Source organism: Oryctolagus cuniculus, chromosome 8, assembly GCF_051225735.1.
Source record: "Oryctolagus cuniculus isolate XC-2025 breed Fujian yellow rabbit chromosome 8, ASM5122573v1, whole genome shotgun sequence".
Lineage (NCBI taxonomy): Eukaryota > Metazoa > Chordata > Mammalia > Lagomorpha > Leporidae > Oryctolagus > Oryctolagus cuniculus.
The window spans coordinates 28,352,495-28,372,852 of record NC_142874.1 but is presented as its reverse complement, the minus strand read 5'-3'; the positions used below and the strand labels follow the sequence as shown (position 1 = coordinate 28,372,852).

The 20,358-nt window shown below is 39.6% G+C and overlaps 1 long non-coding RNA gene across 9 annotated transcripts in view; it reads left to right on the top strand.

Annotated features, from left to right (window-relative positions):
- The window catches only part of LOC149124943 (uncharacterized), a 73,649-nt gene that overhangs the window by 17,304 nt on the left and 35,987 nt on the right, over window positions 1-20,358 (top strand). The window contains exon 3 of one of the 9 annotated variants that reach the window (XR_016211780.1): window positions 19,367-19,548. The exons of the other annotated variants lie outside the window; for them this stretch is intronic. This is a non-coding gene — a long non-coding RNA (uncharacterized LOC149124943). Of the gene's footprint in view, window positions 1-19,366; window positions 19,549-20,358 lie in introns of those variants that run through there. 9 annotated transcript variants of the gene reach the window in all.

The window sequence follows — 20,358 nt, the reverse complement described above, 5'->3', positions numbered from 1 at the left end:
ATGTGCCTTGGAAAGCAGTGGAAGATGGCCCAATCACTTCGGCCCCTGGCATGGAGGATCCAGATGGGGTTCCAAGCTCCTGGCTTTGATCTCATCCAGCTCTGCTGTTGTGACCATTTGAGGAGTGAGCTGGTGGCTGGAGGTTGACTCTGTAATGCTGCCTTTCACAGGCATCAATAAATCCTTTAAAACACTATGATAATTCTCAAGGAGATGCATGTAAAACATACTCACCTATGACATAACTGTTCAACTGCTCCAAGAACTACAAACCTGTAAATTAATATGTATCTTAGATTTGAACTTCTAATCAAAGAAACCGAATGAATCTATTTCATAATTCAGAATATACCAAAAAAGTAAGAAAAACAAAAGACAAATAATCACTCTCCAAGATCAAATACTAGAAAGGGGCACCCAGAGAGCAAATAGAGGCTAACAGGTCATTCAGAGGTGTAGAAGATTAGATTCAGAGAAATAAGTATTAAATGTAACAAAATGAATGTATCTATGCTCAGTAAAATACTCAATCTACAAATTAAATGGGGTCAATGTGCCCCAGGCTTTTAATGAATGCATGTACCACCATTGAATTGTCCTAATGAAATTGCAGTCAAGGATAATGTGAAAAAAATTACACGTTTCAGATAGAAAGTGTAGGTGTCTCATTGTAGGTTAGTGTTGAACTTAGCATCAATTTTACATCAATAATTAAAATGAGACAAATTATATACTATATCCAAATATAACCCAAATCTACTTAATTAAATTTAACAATCATTTATAGAAACATCTCTGAATAAGAATAGAAGAAAACTAATAAAATAGTGGAGCCTTCAAGCCAATAGTGAAATGCTGAAATAATTGTCAGCCAATGGTCACTGTCATCATTAAGTAGGATGTGTTGATCAGAGGCAGGGTTCTCTTTTTAGAAGCAGAAGATAGCATCAGTATTACACCAATATGAGGTGTGCATTTGGCCTAGTGGTTGTTAGGACACCCATATCCCACATCTGAGTACCTGAGTTTGTGTCCCAGCTTTAATTCTGACCAGTTCCCGGTAATACATACCCTGGGAGGCAGTGATGTAACTGATTGTGTCCCTACTACTCAGGTGGGAAATCTGGATTGCGTTCCGAGCTCCTGTCTTAGCCTGCCTGACCCCAGTTGTTGCAGGCATTTAGGGATGTTCTCAGAGGAAGAGAATGCAGAATAAACAGTTGAGTATGCATATTTACTAAAGACTATTTAGCTTGTGAAAATTGTGCTTATTCATTAATTTTGTTTATTTGAAAAGAGGGATGGAGAGAGAGGGGGAGAGGAGAGGGAAGAGAAGCGAGAAGAGTGGTGAGAGACCACAGGAGAGAGGAGAGAGGAAAGAAGAGAGAGTTGCCTTTCCTGGCTCACTCTCCAAAGGCCCATGAACAGCTAGGGCTGGGCCAAGCCTCGGCTAGGCAGAAGCCAGGAGTCAGGAATTCCTGTCAGTGCGGGTCCTCCATGCTGAAGGCAGGGACCCATTTCTCCAGCCGTCTACACTACCTCCCATAACGTCTATTAGCAGGAAGCTGGGATTGGGAGTAGAGCTGGGACTGGAACTCAGGCACTGGGATGTGGACATCCCAGGTCTTGTCTTACCAAGTTTGCAAAACACAAGTTCCTAGGTTTGTGCTTCATCCCTTATCGTGGCATAAATTTCACACATTTTCAGACATTCTTTATAATTTACAGTGTAGGTTTGTTTTGTTACCATTTCTTCATTTGCTTTATTATATTTCCCTTATAATTTTGCATATCAAATTTGAGAAACCCAAAAAGAAATTATCATGAGGTCCTATGATTTTATTTTGAAGTTAATTCTAGCTTAGATATATTTTAAGATTTAAAAAATGATGTAGTTCTTTTAGTTATGTATTATCTGGCTCATTTGATTGCTTGATTAATAAGAAATAAGTGGTATATTAAGCATTATGATTTTAGTCACTTCTGTTTAATATTGAATGCCAAGTACCTAGGGAACATTCAAGAGATATGTATTTAAATTTAAGTTCTGCAAGTTGGGCATGTTATATGAGTATCTGAAGATATTTTTAAATTGAAAGACTATAAAAAGTAAAATGCCATCATAATATCTGAAAAAGATACTGTAAGGGATAAAGAAGAACATTTTATATTAATGAACTCAATGTATCAAAAATACTGTAACTCTATTATACTTATTTAACAATGGTTCAAAAATGCAAATAAAAAACTAACAGAAATGAAAAAGAAATAGACAAATATCAATAACAGTTGGTGATTTAATGCTTTCCTTTAAGTAACTGGCATAATAGTTAAACAGGAAAGTACTAGGAATTCAAATATTTAAACAATAGTATCAGCTGACTTTTGCTAATGCATAACTCTTCAATTGTTAGATCCACATAGCACCTGGTTGCCAATTCCGTTACTCCTATTCCGAGCTCCAGGAGTTCCTGGAAAGTTGAAATCATCTTTATCACACATGCTCAGAATCCACATGCTCTATCTCAGCTGACACTTCAGTGCTCTTTGTAAATATGCATACTCAGCTGTTTACTCTGCATTCTCTTCCTCAGAGAGCATCCCTAAATGTTGTCTATGCAGCCTGAGCTAGAACTTTGCAATACTGTGTTTCAATATCTAATGAAAGTACTGAGGGAAGACAATATGTGCCTCCTCAAATTAAAAGCTTAGCCACCTTTGCTTCTGATTTTTATCAGAAAAAGAACTTTTTCCAACCATTCCTGTTCTTGCTTCCTACATTTTACCTCATCAAACATTCACCCACATATTCTATCCCTTATGTTTTGATTGCTATGTACAAAATTATCTTAACTAATAAAATCACTTTCTGAAATTTGCTGTTATTCTTAATTTCTTTAAGTTAGCCACAGTTTTTTCCCAAATGATCTCTATTTCTTAACCGCACACTTTTTTATTCCATTAATAAATTTTGTGACTCCTTTCTAATAAATCAACAATTATTTCACAATCTGTACTACAAGCTCTTTTTCTCAGTTCACATTTTATACTCCTTTAATAGGATCTGTGGTAATCATGAAATTCCCTTCCCAAGGTAGGTACAATATGACTTTTTTGTGTGGTTTGTTGACCACACTTTCTCTCTCTCTCTTTGGAAGCTATAAATTCCTCTCCCATTTTCTTAACATAAAATACTCATCAAAATGATTCTTAGAATCATTCTTCTATTTTAAGTCACCATACACCAACTTTTAGCCAATCTCTGTAATCTATGTATGAATTTGTAAATGCATATTGAATATTTCCATGGATACTTCATCCATGTTCCAAATTTTAGTATTTCATAGGCAAACTAACTTTTTCTCTATTTTTACTGTCAATTTCTCTGTCCTCACTAAATACAATGTCTCTTTTCTAAAATGATCTCTTTTATTGAAAACCAAGTGACAGAGAGAAAGAGAGGAAAGAGAAGGAGAGAAAGTGATTTTCCATTCATTGGTCCCCTTCCCAAATGGAAAACTTGAAGGAGGGGAGCAGGCCAAAGCCAGAAGCCAGGAACTCCATCCTAGTCTCACACATGGCTGGCATGAGCTCTAGCACTTGTGCCATCATATGCTGCCTTCCCAGGCATGTTAACAAGAAGTTGGATCTGCAGCTGAGCAGCTGAGATCCAAAGCTGTGCTCCACTAGGGTATTCCAGCATCACAAACAGCAGCTTAGCCCTCTACCCTGCCTTTCATGAGGTCACAACCTTTAATATCTTAAGGCTGCCCTTAACCATGTGTCTCTCCCCTAGCTCTCACCTGTAAGTCCAAATTACTTTAATTCGAACATCTCTTTCTCTCTTAAACAACCATGAAGACCTGTAGTGGCCTTCTTCCTAAGCAGAAATGCCTCAGATTTTATTAAGGCCTTACAAATAACATTTCATTACATTCCTTCAGGACACTGATTTATCCCCCTTTGTCTTGGCCTTCTGTGCTGGCTCATACTCATCTCTCTAAATGAGTATTTTTGTTATTTTTGCTTGTTGAAATCTACTCATTTCTTGGAGTTGCCTTTAAGAACTATCTTCCCTTAGGATCCTTTCTAATCATTTCTCATGAGTGTGACCTGTCACTCTTTCCCATAATATCTGTGCTCTTATTTAATGATCTGCTCAGCTATATATTCTTCTAAAAATAGTTATTTACTGGCCAGCACTGTGGCTCACTAGGCTAATCCTCCACCTGCGGCGCCGGCACACCGGGTTCTAGTCCAGGCTGGGGAGCCGGATTCTGTCCTGGTTGCTCCTCTTCCAGTCCAGCTCTCTGCTGTGGCCCGGGAAGGCAGTGGAGGATGGCCCAAGTCCTTGGGCCCTGCACCCGCATGGGAGACCGGGAGGAGACACCTGGCTCCTGGCTTCGAATTGGCACAGCATGCCGGCCATAGCAGCCACTTGGGGGGTGAACCAATGGAAAAGGAAGACCTTTCTCTCTGCCTCTCCTCTCTCTAGCTCTGCCTGTCAAAAAATATATAGTATTTACTTATTTATTTGAAAGGCAGACTTACAGAGAGAGGGAGAGACAGAGAGATAGATGGATCTTCCATTTTCTAGTTCACTCTCCAAAGAGACATAATAGCCAATACTAGATCAGGCTGCAGTCAGGAGACTGGAACTCCATCCTGGTTTCCCTTGTGGGTGGCAAGGACACATGGGTGTCTTGGGTGCTTGGGTGCCTTAGGTGTTTGTGTGCCATGTGGTTGGTAGTGGACCATCCTCCACTGATCTCCCAGGTGCATTAACAGGGAGCTGGATTGGAAGTGGAACAGGTAAGACACATCCGGGGCCCATATTGGGATGCTGGCATTGCAGGTGGTAGCTTAACTCTGTGCCACAATGTTGGCCGGCCTATATATCCCATTTCTTTTCTTTTATTTTCAGATTTATTTATTTGAAAGGCAGAGTTGGAGAGAGAGCAGGAGAGAGAAAAAGAGAGAGAGAGAGAATCAAGCGAGAGAGATCTTCCATCCACTGGTTCACTCCCCAAATGCTCCCAAATGGTCATAATGACCAGGACTGGTCCAGGCAAAAGCTAGGAGCCTGGAATTTCTGCTGGGTCTCCCACATGGGTGCAGGGACCCAAGCACCTGGGCCATCTTCCACTGCTTTCCCAGGCCATTTTTGGGAAACTGGATCAGAAGTGGAGCAGCCGGGTCTCAGACTGGTGCCCATATTGGATGTTGGTGCTGTAGAGGGCCGTTTAACCTGCCCCACTATATAATATATATAAATAACAAACATTGGATTTCCAGAGATAGCATTGCAAGAGGACATTTGTTATAAAATTTTCCTTATCCAGCTTACCTTTTCCATTGCAACCGTCTTTGAGTTAACCATTGCAGTCCTGAAAGTACTTTTGTGTGTGTATTTATTTTAAATTCTTGCTTTCATGTGAAAGTGTGATTAGAAAAAGAGAAGTCATCTCTGCGTCTGAGAGGAGCCTGGTGCTGTCAGTTAGTGCTGTGTTCTTGGTTTCAGCTGAACATTAACAATTTCACAGAACATCAGCCTTAGTCAAGGTCTCTCTGTGATGGTGATGGATCAAGACAAAGACAAGGCCACTCCATAATCACACCTTAACACAGACAGACCATGAATATTGTCCAAAAGGAAGAAAAATGGACAAGCATCTCCCTTAGTTAATATGATGACTTTTTTTTAGAATTAAAGTTTCAATCTCCTTTTTCATAAATTTAGTAGCAAGATAATAGTAAGATTTATTAAGACACCAATCATAAAATTACCCCAGGCTTTGAACAGCATACAAGCATAGTAAAGACTTGCTTCCTTAAATGCTCTCTAAAAAAGCACCCAATACAAGCTCAAATCCTTTATAGTTCTTCCTAATACTCTCTCTCTCTTTTTTAAATATTTATTTATTTATTTGAAAGTCAGAGTTAAACAGAGAGAGGAGAGGCAGAGAGAGAGAGAGGTCTTCCATCTGCTGGTTGACTCCCCAATTGGCCACAATATCCAGAGCTGCACTGATCCGAAGCCAGGAGCCAGGTTCTTCCCCCTGGTCTCCCATGGGGTGCAGTGCCCAAGCACCTGGGCCATCCTCCACTGCCTTCCCAGGCCACAGCAGAGAGCTGGACTGGAAGAGGAGCAACCGGGATAGAATCCGGTGCCCCAACTGGGACTAGAACCCGGTGTGCCGGCGCTGCAGGTGGAGGATTAGCCTAGTGAGCCGCGGCACCGGCCAAGTCCTCATAATGTTGTTCAACTCTGAGAACTCTCCCAATCCTTGTTAAACACAGGCCTTATGAGGTGCTCCAAGTCAACACATTATGGCTTGTCTTCTTCTGTACCCAACTCTTGATCAACCAGCCCCAAGAGTACACTTCTGCTTTTTCCTCAGGTCAATCTTTTCTGTACACCGTCCTTTGTTCTGTTTCAGGGCCCCTTGTGTGGCCAGAATGATGTGGAATGGCGATATTTAACCCAGGCATAAACTTTTATAAAACAGGACATGCACCATTTTTAACGAGATCTGAGACTTACAAAGCTAACCACTTCCAGTCCTGGACCCTGGCTTCTCTGTTTTGGCTGAACATTCACAAGTCCTTGCATCACTGTGACAATCCTGATGCTTCCCTCTTTTACCTAACTGTGCCTAACACTTCCAGTGCTGAAGATACGAGTTTCTATGTAACTTGCCAAGGATGTGTCTGGGTTCTCACACTTTAATTTTAATTGATGTCATGTTTCTTAATTTCCTGTTATCTCTCTGAAGGACTTCAGTACAACTAAGCTGTAGCCAGTGAACTCTACCATCTTTGCAGTACCATATGCATCTCCCTTCCTCAGTATCTTTGTTTTATTTTTTATTTTTTATTTATTTTTTTTTTTATTTTTTGACAGGCAGAGTGGACAGTGAAAGAGAGCAACAGAAAGAAAGGTCTTCCTTTTCCATTGGTTCACCCTCCAATGGCTGCCACGGCTGGCGCACCACGCTGATCTGATGGCAGGAGCCAGGTGCTTATCCTGGTCTCCCATGGGGTGCAGGGCCCAAGTACTTGGGCCATCCTCCACTGCGCTCCCTGGCCACAGCAGAGAGCTGGCCTGGAAGAGGGGCAACTGGGACAGAATCCGGCGCCCCAACTGGGGTGAGAACCTGGTGTGCCGGCGCCGCAAGGCAGAGGATTAGCCTATTGAGCCACAGCTCCGGCTCTCAGTATCTTTCAAATATCAGAACCCTCACAACCACATTGCCCTTCTCTCTGGCCGTTTGCCACATTTCCAGCAGTGAAGGCATCAGTCCTTGGCTGTTATCTTGCATGAGTAACTACTTGCATCTTACTAGTTAGAACAGCATGTTTTCTGCCAGCAGTGAGTGGAACAGTCACAAACACACATTTAAAATGCTTTCAGACAATTCAGTTGTCATGCAGGCATGCAAGTTCTATCTTTCTTCATTCTGCTTGAGGACACAGTAAACTATGATTTGAGGTTTTTACTTTGGGAAGACCTGATCAATACACCATCTAATCTCTTAAATGTGTGTGTCCAGAATGCCCTGCACATCCGGGAAATGTAACCAATATGCACTTTTTCAAGATTAATTATATATTCCTTGATCCCACATAAGTTACTTACTAAAAATAAATTATTCCTGTTCATTTACTTTCTTTATTTGAAAGACAGAATTAAAGAGAGAGGTAGAGACAGAGAGAGAGGTCTTCCATCTGCTGGTTCACTCCCCAGATGGCCACAATGGCCGGAGCTGAGCCTATCTGAAGCCAGGAGCCAGGAGCTTCTTCCTGGTCTCCCAGGTGGGTGTAGGGGTCCAAGGACTTGGGCCATTTTCTACTGCTATCCCAGGCCATAGCAGCTGGGACTATTACCGGCACCAATATGGGATGCTGGTGATTCAGGCCAGGGCTTTAACCTGCTGAGCCACAGTGCCGGCCCCTCCTGTTCATTTTAAAATGACTCTTGCTCATAATACTTTTACTCCTGTCATCGTTTAGAATGTTATTTCATTCAGTTCTAAATCCCACATTTATTTCTGGATATTATCTGCCCCTTCTTGACACTGCATGATATCAGTGTAGTTTTAGTGATACGATGTGTACCCTACATATGTAAGTAGGAGACCATAAAAGGTGGAAAATATCAGAATCCTGCTAATTAATCCAGCAAAGACGAGCGACTATCTACTAGAATAAACTCCAGCAGTTAGAACCAGACATATGGAATTAATTAATGCATCTAATTTCCTTGACATTGTTGCATCTTCTCAGATCAGAACTTGCTATGTTGTCAGATACCAGACATTGGTGATATGTTGGATTAATCAGTTGAAATCTGCACCAGAAGGAAGAAATGAGTATGAGTATGAGATATAAAAGCAAAAATGTAGAGGAAAGTATACAAAGGCTTAGAAAGACACTATTAGTCTAATTTTACTGTATGTAATTTGCTTATCTTTTGCTAACCCGTATCCCTTATCCCTGACTGTTTCTCTGACATAACTCAAAAGGCACTCTCTACTGAGCTATTAAGAAATCCACAGTGAGAGCTCTGTAATTCTTGAAAACCCCTGTGGATGGCTCTCTATAGACTATAGTAGGAGAGCCTATCAAAGATATGAGTTTATTGATTTCAATTAGGAAAAAATGTGATACTGGAATTTTAGGCAGTCAAGTTACAATACTTCAACATTAGAGGAAAAATTATACACAGTAACTATATTGGCTGCGATAATCATAATGAGCCATAGAGATAAAATAGGTATTTTATCTAGGAGTCCATTAGAATCAACGCATGGCAACATACTAAGTTAAAGTAGAACTTCTAGATCTAGTGGGCAGATGTCTCTCTTGAGTATTCTAAACAGTCACATCCTGTTTATCCAATTTATGAGCAGAAGTCAGTCCTCAAATCTAGAGCCTCTTGACAGAGGAGGAGGGAGGAGGGTGAGTGTCTGTAAGAAGTACCAGCCCTACAACCTGCATGTGTATCATAATTCTTCAGAGGACACTACAGGGTTTTAGTAGAGTGACTGTAAATTGGGAAAAATGAATTACTCAAGCCTTCTGGGAGATTGGAAATTGGCTCTGAATGGACAGTCATATTTAGGATCCAAAATGACCCAAGAGTTGATTTAAAAGGGGGCTTATGGAGGTTCAAGGCATTTGGACATTAATTCTTCTCATAGTGGATCTGGTGGAGCTGATCCAAGTCCTGTGATTCTCCCTCTAGTGCTAGGAAGTAGAGTGGCATGAATATATATTGCTGAATTGTGATCCCTAAAAAAATGACTATTATCATAACAAAGGTGAAGCGGAAGCGCCTGAAACAAGAGCAAAGCCAAAATATGTCTGTTGGTGCCAGCATTGAAGTCTGGGGTAATTATGCCCACTTGACAACTCTTTTTTCCAGAGTGATGACAATACACTTGCCCTGAATCAGAGAATCACAAGGGCTCTGCTGGATGTGGTGACTTCAGTATCAAAGACAAACTGCCCTGTGCCATCCTCACTCAGCAGGCATGGAGCACATTTTCTGAATTATCTCAAGATTATCAACCCTCATTTCTGTGTTATACTGCCTTGCTGGCCCATGGCTTTGCTAAGATTATGCAATTTGTTCCAGATGAGCAGGAAGCAGTAGGCCTTTCAGAGTGTGGGAGACCCACCCTAGGACATTTCAGTAGCCCTTAATACTGCTTTATTGTAGCTGTAGTGAGGACCTGCAGGTGAGTAAGCCTCTTAGGTTTTGTTGGTCCATAAAAAACATTAGCTTAACTCTCATTTTAAAAGGCTTTTACACACACACACACACACACACACAGAAGAACTGGGTTTTTGATTATTTCATCACTTTCAACGTACTGCATTTTCTCTTCTCTCGTTCTTTCTGTTGGAAAATAGACTGTTTTAATATTATGTTTTAAAAGACAACTTTTATTCTCTAGTTTTTTCATTATTTTATTTATTTTAACAGTATTTCCGGGATACACTAAAAGGTTTTATCTTTTACTTTATTTGCACTGTTTAGTATGGGCATTGTCTCCCAGTACTGTGGCTTCTTGTATCTGCAGGAGAATATTCTTCCTAACCTGCTTTCGTCTTTTTTCTCAGAATTGCAATTTCTCTGTATCTCCAACTCTTTCATGCTATTTTAGCCAGTTTCCACTTTTTAATTTTCTGGGAATCACTCTGGATATCCCTTCCCTTTTGATCTATCTTTCAGTTCATTAATTCTTCACTTGGTTAAACTGAATCTTATTTACATTCTGATTGCTGTAGTTTCTTTTCTCAACTCCTCACTTACATCGTTATCAGTATTTAAGCTTTAGTTTCTTTTTATCTTTTTCCAATCTCTTGAGTTGAATCATTTATTATCCATTTTTATGCTTAACATTTTTCTTTTTGATGAATTTATTTAAAGCTATAAATGCATTGATTTTGCTTCTATTTTATTTATCAGCTTTTAGTTGCATTGGATTATAATTGTATTTGGTCTGCATACTATTACTTCTCTGATATTTATTTATAATGTAATTAATTAATGATATACTTTTTACAAATAGTAATTTTATGCCTGAAAATAGTATACTCTTTTTATTTTGTAAGCAGAGTTTTATGTACATCTGTAGTTCTTTTTTTTTACTTATATTGCCTAATTTTATGCTATGCTTACATGTCTAACCAGTTAATATTTGAGAGAGATATATTAAAATTTCCAGCTGCATTAACTGATTTATTTTGTTTTCAATGCATGTCTACTTATTTTTTCTTGATGAATAGTTTCTATTTTTTTGGATATATAATTTTCACGGATATATTTGTTTTCACATTTTTTTGGTATATGAATTCTGTTTTTGTCAATCAGTCCTCTTCTTTCTTTCTTCCTCAAATATATCCTATGAGATTAATATTATTACTACAACTTCCTTTGGATTTTGATTCTTAAACATTTTCTCATTCTTTTCATTTTCAAAATTTTTAAGTCTCTTTGTGCATCTCATGTAAACAATATGTTGTTTGATCTTGTCTTCTAATCTAGTTTTAGAGACTCATCCTCTTAGCTGGTGAATTTAATCTTATTTTAGTTGTTATAGCTTAGACTTATTCTTGGTGTACTAGTTCTAATTGGCCATTAACAGCTCTCGTTTGTTTTTCCCCTTGTCATACTACAATTTCAGTAGAATGATTGTTTTCTTCTGATAATCTGTTTTGAATTCTATTTTACTCTGTGCAACAGTTGCCTTATCTTAAAAATGATACCAAATCAAGTCTCCGGTGTGGGTGGCAGGAACCAAATTATGTTAGCCTTCACTACTGCCTTCAAGTGTTGCTGTGGATTCATTTTGAGAGGAGGAGCATGGTGGGGGCAAGAGGCGCATTGTCACCACACAGACACCAGGAGTTAGGTGAAAGTGGGCCAGGAGCGAGCAGCCTACAGACTCATTAATTTCAGTTGGTGCAACAGCTTATATTGCCGAGGCAGCCAATCCAGTCAAGGGGCGGTTTATGCCATAACAAATCACTGCCTGTTGTCAGGCAGACTCCGTTGCCAGGTGTGTTCTGAAGCCACTCCTGAGTAACTGGTACTCACTTGCCAGTGGCCATCTTGGCATGGCCTTCTCATTCTACCACATTCAAGGATTGGCATCAGCAGGAAGTTTTGAGTTATCAGCAAAACGAGGCATCAAACCCAGGTACTCTGAAGTGAGACACTGACATCTTACCTGTTAGGCCAAGCACCTGCCCCCACAATATGTTTTAGTTTAGGGATAACTAGGGGTGACTTATATATTCTTCATCAGTTTAAGTAATCCTTTACATCAATCTCTTTCCTTCTGTCCCTGAAAATTTTATTTGTATTTATGGAGATTTCTGTAATTAATATTATATTAATTACATTAGACTTGGCATCTGGCAAGCAGGCTGACAGTAAAAAGAGATTTTTCTGGGGATTTCAAGATGGCTTAATAGGGAAAAAATACAGTGCTTTAGACTAGGGGGGAAATAGCAGGAACAAAGCATAGGAAGTGCATGCCCAGGGGAGAGTTTGGAGAGAAATTGGCAGTGGATATTCTACAGAAGGAAGAGGGCTGAGGTGGATCAGCATTTAAGATGAGGGTGTGCAGCAATGAATACGACACCAAACATGATCCCTGCAGCCGTGAGTGGGAAGATACACAAGCTTTGGAGAACACGGTGAGTGCAGAGACTGCAGCAGCCCATGCCACTGGTGATACTGCCTGAGGAAGAGCATTGCAGATCACACTCCCTTTGAGTTCAGCCTGCAACCCTAACAGGGGTGGGGTACCCACTTGAACTGTAAAAGAAAAGCACATTTCTTTCCCCCATACCCCACAAAAGTGCCCAGCAACTGGTGAGCAGAAGGTGATATTTTGACACCAGTAGCATCTAGGATGGTTCTAGTGCATGCGTGTGATCAGGGGATTTCACCAGAGGGAAACATTTGTGTCCCCCATTGACTGAGTCTGGTTGGAAGGTTTGACATGGGGCTGGGCATCTGTGTAGGACATAGAGATGCCCCAGCATCTCAACATGTCACAGGCTCTGGGGCTCAAACTGCCAAGGCAGAGCACCCACAAACAGCTGGCTCTAGGAGCATCTCTGCTCTCTTCATATAATGGACAGGATAGCAGAGCAGATCCTCTGTACCCTGTGACTGTGGTAGACTTGTGTGCTGAGACTGTAGGAACTCTGTGATGACAAGATAGGACCCAGAGTGTAGCTGGGTCTCTGGGTAACCACTGTGCCACTTCAGAGGACTATAGCTCCCAGCTTGCCTGTTATAGGTCATTGCAGAGGGATCTGTGCTCATACTGAGGACTGCAGAGGTTGTATGGTTCATTTGAAAGCAAAAGTGAATGTTACACCCACTGTGGGCTAACACTGGGCATTGATGATCTTGGAAAAGAGGAGATGAGGGTGTAATTAGGACAACAGAAGTGACCATACCCTACCCTCTGCTGACAATAGAGGAAATCTACCATGCCCAACTTGGATGGTAACCTGGATACTTGCCCCATCTTGGAACACTGAACAAAGCTCCCTGGCCATAGCCAGCACGCATCTGTGAGCATTCACTAAAAGAGCAGACACTTCACTAGTCACAGAGGCATAGTTCAAAGGTAAAACCCATCAGAGGAGAAAACCAATATGTATTTCCGCAAATGCCTAAAAAATAAGTACAGAAATTCAAGAAACAAGAATAATAAAGAAGGCAATATGAATCCCACAAAGGCGCAAAGCAACACATCAATATTAGAATGTGAAGAGGAAGAGATTGGTGAAATGCCTGAAATGGAATTCAAAAGAATAATCTTAGGTTTTCTCAGAAGCAGTGAGAAGCAAATTCACTAGCTAAAGACATCTACACATGACTTGGAGGATAAATTTTCCCATGAGATTGAGATTTAAAAAGAAATCAAAATACGGGAAAGCCTTAACAACAGATTTGATGAGGCAGAAGAAAAATATCTGAGCTAGAAGAAAAATCTTTGGAAATTCATCAGTGAGACCAAAACAAGAGGAGAAATTAGAAAAATTGAAAACAATGTTTGAAATTTATGGAACACTATTAAACATATAGGTCTTAGGAGCTCCTGAAGGTGTAGAAACAGAGAATTGATTAGAAGGCCTCTTTAGTGAAATAATTATAGAAATTTTCCCTAATTTGGAGAAATAAAGAGACATCCAAGAACATGAGGCACATGGACTCCTAACAGACATGCCCAGAAAAGAACTTCACCATGACATATTGTAGTCAAATTTTCAACAATAAAATATAAAGATTCTAAAAACTTCATGAGAGAAATGTCAGAATACTTTAAAGGATATCAAATAAAACTCAAAGCTGATTTCTCTTCAGAAACTCTACAGGCTAAGAGAGAATGGAGAGATATAGTCCAAGCCTTAAAAAAAATCAAACCAGAATACTGTACACTAAAAAGTTCTCATTTATGAATGAAGGTGAAATAAAGGCAATCCATAACAAACAGAAATTGAATTTGTCAATATTCATCTAGACTTACAAATGATGCTTTAGGATGTGCTACACACAGAAACACAGAAAGATAGTCACTATTGTGAAAGAATGCACAGGTAGAAAATCTCTTAGGAGAAGTACAAAAGAAATCCAAAGCATACCATAGGAATATTTACACAAAAATGATAAGACCAAGTTGTTACTTATCAATAATAGCCCTTAATGTGAATGGCCTAAATTTTCCAATTAAAAGATACAGACTGGCTGAATGGATTAAAAAACAAGACCCATCTATGTGCTGCCTACAAAAAGCACACCTCTCCAACTAAGATGTCTGCAGAGTGAAAGTGAAAGGATGGAAACAAATTCCATGCTAACAGAAAGCAAAGTTGAGCCGGTATAGCTATCCTAATATCAGATAAACTAGACATTGACACAAAATCTGTTAAAAGAGACAAGAAGCGCACCAAGTAATGATTAAGGGATAATTCTAAAGGAAGATGTGACTAATAAGTATATATGCATCCAATGCCAGTGAGTCTGGCTGTTTAAAATGACTGTTAAAATGACTGTTAATGGATCTAATGTGAAACATAGACAGCAACATAATATTTGCATCAATGAAATATCAACTAGACAGAAAATCAACAAGGAAACAACAGAGCTAATCTATCCTATGGATCAAATAGACCTAACTGATATCTAATGAACCTTTCACCCCACAGTTTCAGAATACACATTCTTTTCATCTATCCATGGGACTTTCTAGGATAGTTGATATGCCAGCCTATAAACAAAGTATCAGCAAATTAAAAAAATTATGAAAGCATAACATGCATCTTTTACTTGCCACAATGGAATGAAGTTGCTTGGCATGATGGACCTAACATTTCTTTAGGACAAATAGTATTACCAATGTATTTGATTATATTTAACTTCCTATCTCTAACAACATATTGAACTTTCTTGTTTATATACTATTTAGAAAAAAGTTTTGAATTTGAGTTTTGATGTGCCAATTTACTGAGGCCAGTCATGCCTGAAATATCTTTTTAATTTTTAGTTTTTATGATTTCAAGAGGCAGAGAGAGTCAAAGAAAGAGCCCCCATCTGTTGTTCACATCCAAATGCCAGCGAGGGCTAGGACTGGGCCAGGGCAAAGCTGTGAGCTAGGAATTCAATCCAGGTCTCCCACAAGGGGACAGGACCCAAACACTTGAGCACCCATGGCTCCCTCCTGGGGCCTGCATTAACAGGGAGCTGGAATAGGAACTGAACCCAGACAACCTGATGTGGGACATGGATGTCCTAACAGGCGTCTTAAACCCTTGGTCAAATGCTCGCCCTGAAAATATTTTTATTATACTCTCACATGTATATGGTAGCTTAGAAGGATATAAAATTTTAGGATCAAACTTTTCCCCTTCAGCTTGTAAAAAAATTACAAACAACAGTTGTACATATTTATGGGCTGTAATGTGACATTTCCATCCATGTAAGCAATAGGTACTGATTAAATCAGAGTAAGCAGTGTTTCCCCTTCTTCTACATTACTTTATGATTGGAGGCTGGGAGCTCCCTTCTTCTATTTGTTCGTAAAATATCTATTAGTTTACTATGACCTGGAGTCCCCATGGTGTGCCACATGACACTAGGAACTCATTCTTTTCTAGCTGATTCTGATTGGTCCCTGTCATCCAGACTCCCTCTTTCCCCATCTACACTCCATACCTCTAGTAATGACTGCTCTGTGGTCAGAACTTATGCAACCAAAGTTACTAATGAAATTCTGATGTCAATCAAATGTGTATTCCTTCACGAATAACCTTATTCTCATTTTTAAGCTTCCAGAATTTAGTTGTTTTTAACTCTCATAAATTTGTTATTAGCCTGGGTGTTATTAGCCTGTTCTTTTTGTTTTGTGTGGGACACTGGGGACCCCTTCCACCTGAGAACTACTTGTAGAACTGGGAAATATATCTCAATTATTTCCTCTAGTATTTACAGATAGTTATTTTTAGGTTCCATTTCCTAAGACTTCTGTTTTCATGATGCTACTGATGCTGCTTCTATATTATATATTGTTGGCTTTTATTACATACACACACATATATAAATAATGAAATATATAAATAACATACTTAATATGACATAAAATATATAGCATAATAATATATGTATTCTGTATATATTATATGTATATCATCTCTACTTCCATTTGGAAGATATTTAAGAGAATTCTTCAATCCGTTCTTCCAACTCCCCAGTTTCAGTTCTACTTTAATGGAACTACTATATCTTTGTAGACCATTATTTCTCACATGGTTTCATGTTGCTAAAATTTTCCTTAATACTTCAGAAATATTTTGGGATTATCTGCATGCTTTTTTTCTTCTCCAAGTAGCCCTACTTCTTATGCATAATCTATGTTCTACAGTGTTTGCTTTTTATTCTGAGACATCTAGTTATATTGACATGTGAGTTCATGTTACCAGATGTCGTTGACTGCTCTGTCTGCTAACTCATGTTAGAGAAGTTTTAAAGGCAGCCTCAGTGTTTACCCTTGGTAGTTCAGGGAAAAACAGACTTGAAATCCACGGGAGGTGAGCTCCAAAATTTCCAGGACCATGACAGACCTCTCTGTAAAGCTACTCCTCTAGTGAATCGAATCTGTATTTGAGGAGCTGAACCCCGCCTGCTCAAAAGATGTAAGGGGAAGGAATAAATGCACAAACCATTGAGGCCCAGGACTCAGTCTAAAGTTTTCATCAATTCCTGACCAGAAGTCGCCCTGTGTCGTTAGGACCCTGACCACCTCTCACGGTATATCTTCTGCTCCCCCCTGCTGACCTCCACTCCAGCCCTATCTGCTCTTTTCTGTTCACTCAACACAACGTGCTCATCCATATGCCACATTCTTCGCATTCACTCTCCTTTCTACTCACTGTGGTATCCTCCCAAATCTCTGTGTGACTACGTCCTTCTCAGATGTCTTCTCCAAATGACTCCCCTTGAAATATTGGCAAAGTGTACCCCCACGTCCCCAGTATTTTATTACACATCCTATGATATCTTCACGGTAGTACCCAAATGGTTTTTTTTACATACTTGGTGTGCATTTCTTACCTGAGTCCTCTGAAGAGACACGAAGCAGAGTATCATTTTGGGACAGAGATTCTGTGTCTTGTTTACTTATTTATTTTTATTTAAGTTTTTAAAATTATTTATTTGATTATTGAAGAAGAAGAGAAATATCATGTACTCCTTTCTGCTGGTGCACTCTCCAAATCCCTAAAGTGATGGGGGCTTAGAGCCAGGAACTCAATCTAAGTCTCCCTCAGGGAGAGCAGAAGCCCAATTGCTTGAGCCATCACCACTGCCTCCTAGGGTGTACATTAGTGGAGAGCTAGAATCGAAAATGGAGCTGGCTTGGGGCACAAGTATCCTAACCCACAGCTTAATCACTGCACCAAATACCACCTCTTGCTCATGACTTAAGTCACTGAGCCTACAACACATAGTTCTGCATATAATACTCTCCAGCAAAGATATATTCACTTATTGACAATTTCAAAGATCCTAGCTTATATCCTTGAAGAGAATTTTATTTTTATTTCTGTGCTGAATCTTATAATCTACAGTTGTGTGAAATAGAAGAATTAATGTTTCTAAGTCCTTAAAATGACACAGATTTCACAATGAATGTGGGATAAGCACATGTTATTAAAGAGTAGAAAAGTTGTGGTTCCTTGGTTGTGTGTGTGTGTGTAGGTGTGTGCATTTCTGTATGTGTTGTTATGATTATGGTGGGGGTAATATTACTATCTGAATCAATAGCGTGAGTTACTTGAGGAGTTTGTATAATTGTACAGAGTTTAGGTGGATTTGTTCACATGTAAATTCTGGAAGAGACTAACTTGCCTGAAGTTTTTACATCCTACTGTGATGCAGAATTGTTTTCATGCAATCACAAGCTGTCATTCCATGGAGAGTTAGAGACCTGGTGATTCCAGGTCTGCAGGATACTCGAGGGTTGATGCAAGAGAAATCTCCTGGGAAATCAGAGTGCTGAGTAGTATCACTGAACATTGTCTTGGAAAAGAAAGCCTTCTACTGTATCCCAGAGGTCACAGTCACTGCTTTCAGCTTTACAGAGAGGGACTTACTATTAATTCATAAAAAGCACATGCATTTCCCCCCTTGCTCCACACTGGGATTCATGATGTAGATGTGTCTTCCTCAATAGCCAGGGTCAGCATCGGCTGCCTTAAATTTCAGCCTTTACAGGGAAAAGACAATTTCCATATACTGCTTCCCTACAGGTCCACACACCCACTCAAGCTATAAGGGCATAATTATCATCAGTCAAGAAAGCAACTTCTTGCTCCAGTGGCTCTTGTAGTCTTGGCAGCCCAGTATCCAGGTATCACAGACAGAAGGCGGATGCAGAGTTCATCTCTGTGTAGACAATCAGAAGCAAGGAGACAGAAGGGGCCGTCTAGGTAAAAGATATTTTCTGGATATGCCCTTTGGCTTCTGGTTCATCACAGTTCCAGAACCCCAGCACCTAGAACCTTGTACAATGACTTGGCTGACAATCAGAAACATTTCCATTGCCAGTAGCAATGGACAAACTGCTGGAGACCTATTTGTGAGAAATTCTACATCTTCATTTCTGATGTTCAATTAGGCAATCAGAGCAGCTAACATGCTTTTTATTTCCGGATTAACTCAATTTCTTAGTAGAGAATGTTTGAAGCCAAAATCATAACTCAATTTCTTAGTAGAGAATGTTTGAGGCCAAAATCACTTGAGCAGTTTGGAGGCTAGACTTTTGTAAAGATGGAATCATTTCCACTATCAAGTACAATAAGAAATTTTATGATTATGACAAAATGGACTTTGAATATTAAAATAGCTTCAAGGGTAATTAAATCACTACTGTTCTTCTCTTCTTGAGAATTTCCAGTGTAATCAGCATGACAATGATGCTTGAAGCTTTGACAATTGGGGCTAAAAATCAAAATGAGAATAAAGGTAGCACATCGCCACAAACAGCAATATTATTCTTATGTATTTAACATTTGTTTGGGTAAGGATTAAAGTATTTTTAGGTACAGGGTTTCTAGTCATAATGATCAGCAATATAGAACAGTAATAGATAAAAATGCTCATGATATAGGGAGGTAGAAATTCTAAAAATTACTTCTCTCTGCTTAATTACAACCAATTGCACTAATAGACATGATGTGACTTTTGGCAACTTGGGAGTACTCTAAAATATAGTCTTCCCAAAAGAACGGATGCCTAAGAGGAATGCCTAAAGGGGTCTGCATTGTGGCTCAACAGGTTACACTGCACCCGTGATGCCCGCATCCCACATGAGCACAGTCTTGGCTCTCGGTCGCTCCGCTTTCAAGCTAGCTCCTTGCTACTGTGCCTGGGAGAGCCGCAGTAGATAGCTCATGTACCTGGTCTCCTACTACCCATGTGGGAGACTGGATGGACTTCCATATTCCTGGCTTCAGCCTGGCCCAGCCCAGGACATTGAGGCCATTCTGGAGTGAGCAGGCAGCTAGAAGGTTGATTCATTCCCCCACCCCTGCTTCTGTTCCTCCCATTCTCCCTGCTTATAATTTTGTCTTTCAAATAAATTAATAAATCTTTAAAAAAATAAAGAATGCCTGAATGAATTGCTTCATGCATACCATGTTGTGCCTTTAAATCTGTTCAATATTATCCCTAAGTCCTAGATTATTATCTTCTGTTCAGCAGTGGAACACAAACAAATCCCACCATGTATTTTTTTTTTAAAAAAGTCCTGCTCTGAGCTCTTTCATGACACATTAACTATGATAAGCAGAAGGGGCAGGGTGCTAATTACTATAGTGATGTGATCCATTTGCTAAATGGTGAGAACATCAATAATTCATAAGAATTAGCTGTTAAAACATTTAAAGTCAGACAATCCAAGCCTGGCATCTCTGATAGTAATCTTTTGTGTGTTCTTGTTGGCATTCAGACATTTCCTTTTCATTATGAAACATAAATGCATGTTCCTTCTTCCAGCAGTTTAGATGATGAAAGATGGCAGATGTATGATATTCTAGACTGATGGAGTTACTACGCCAACCCAGCAGACAATTTGCAGATGTCTCATACTTAGTGAAAACCAGTGTTACAAATGCACACTGAGTCATCTGCCATTCAAGACCAATTACAGAAGAGAAACTTCAATAGCAGAAATATTATGTTATCATTGGGGTGGGCATTTGGCCGCATGATTAAGATGCCACTTGGGAACTTGAATAGCATATCAAAGTGCCTGCATTTGAAATGCA